This window comes from Seriola lalandi, unplaced genomic scaffold (genome assembly GCF_002814215.2).
Source record: "Seriola lalandi dorsalis isolate HSWRI2012SDOR001 ecotype SW California unplaced genomic scaffold, Sedor1 jcf7180001977334, whole genome shotgun sequence".
In the NCBI taxonomy this organism is placed as follows: domain Eukaryota; kingdom Metazoa; phylum Chordata; class Actinopteri; order Carangiformes; family Carangidae; genus Seriola; species Seriola lalandi.
Genome location: NW_019448000.1, coordinates 1 through 1,059, shown reverse-complemented (window position 1 = coordinate 1,059; position 1,059 = coordinate 1). Strand labels below are relative to the sequence as shown.

Here is a 1,059-nt window from a genome sequence, read left to right as displayed (position 1 = left end):
CCGGTCCTCCCGGTCCTCCCGGTCCTCCCATTCCTCACGGTCCTCCCGGTCCTCACGATTCTCCCGGTCCTCCCGGACCTCCCGGTCCTCCCATTCCTCCTGATTCTCCCGGTCCTCCCGGTCCTCCCATTCCTCCTGGTCCACTCGGTTCAGACTGAGCAGGTCCTCGTGTCTCTCCTGGATCCTGGTCTTGAGTTTTTTCTGATGAGTCGCAGAAACTCATAAAACAAATTGTGTTTCTCTTCTTCTCCCCTGGGGGGAGCTTCATTATCTAAAAAACCCGGACCAGGAGCGTGGGGGAGGACAGACCTGAAGACGCCGCACCGACAGGAAGTCCCGACATGGAGCATGAAGGTTTGGCTGGAGTAAATGTGGAGAGCTGCAGGGGGCGCTTTGAGGTCACAGGTTAAGTCGATGACATCAGAGACACGAAGGTGAACATACGTAGGTGGTGGAGGAGGTTCTCCTCTGTGGTCGCTTGTGTCAGGAGGCAAAGGGAGGAGGACGTCATCTCTGAAGACAGATGGTCTCACCTGAGTGTCAGGACTTCCTCCAACCTCCAACCTTAGCTGACCATCAGAAAAAGACTGAGGCACCTCTTAGCCAGAGGCGGGAGAAGCGGATCATTAGGTGTGAAGGACGTGACGAGGCCACAGGAGGCGCCTTGTTCACCTGATAACCCCCAGAGCGACGGGACCGATCAGAGTCCAGAGGTCCGAACAGACGTCCAGCGGACCAAGGACCGAACCCCAGCAGAGGAGGAAATGTCCGCTAATGGATCAGACGCTGTCCTGACGGAGGCTGTTGTAGGCGCCGAAGACACAGATGAGCTTCCTGTCAAAGGTTCAGTGGAGATTGTGTCTCCAGATCTAAGCCTGTCTCTTCAACCGTCAGTGAACGGACCCTCGATCCGGATTGAGCTGGTTCCTCCAGATGACGCCATTCTGGAGTTCTGGGAGGGAAGCTCTCTGGTCCGAGCCGCCATGAACGCCGCCGTGGATCAGCTGACCAGAGAACAGCGGAGTGGCTCAGACCGGGTCCAAGAGAACCGCAGGGATG

The 1,059-nt window shown here is 57.2% G+C and overlaps 1 pseudogene; it reads left to right on the top strand.

Moving 5' to 3' along the window:
* The first annotated feature begins 289 nt into the window (after nucleotides 1-289).
* LOC147820208 (uncharacterized) lies at nucleotides 290-1,037 on the top strand (annotated as a pseudogene).
* The last annotated feature ends 22 nt before the right edge of the window (nucleotides 1,038-1,059 follow it).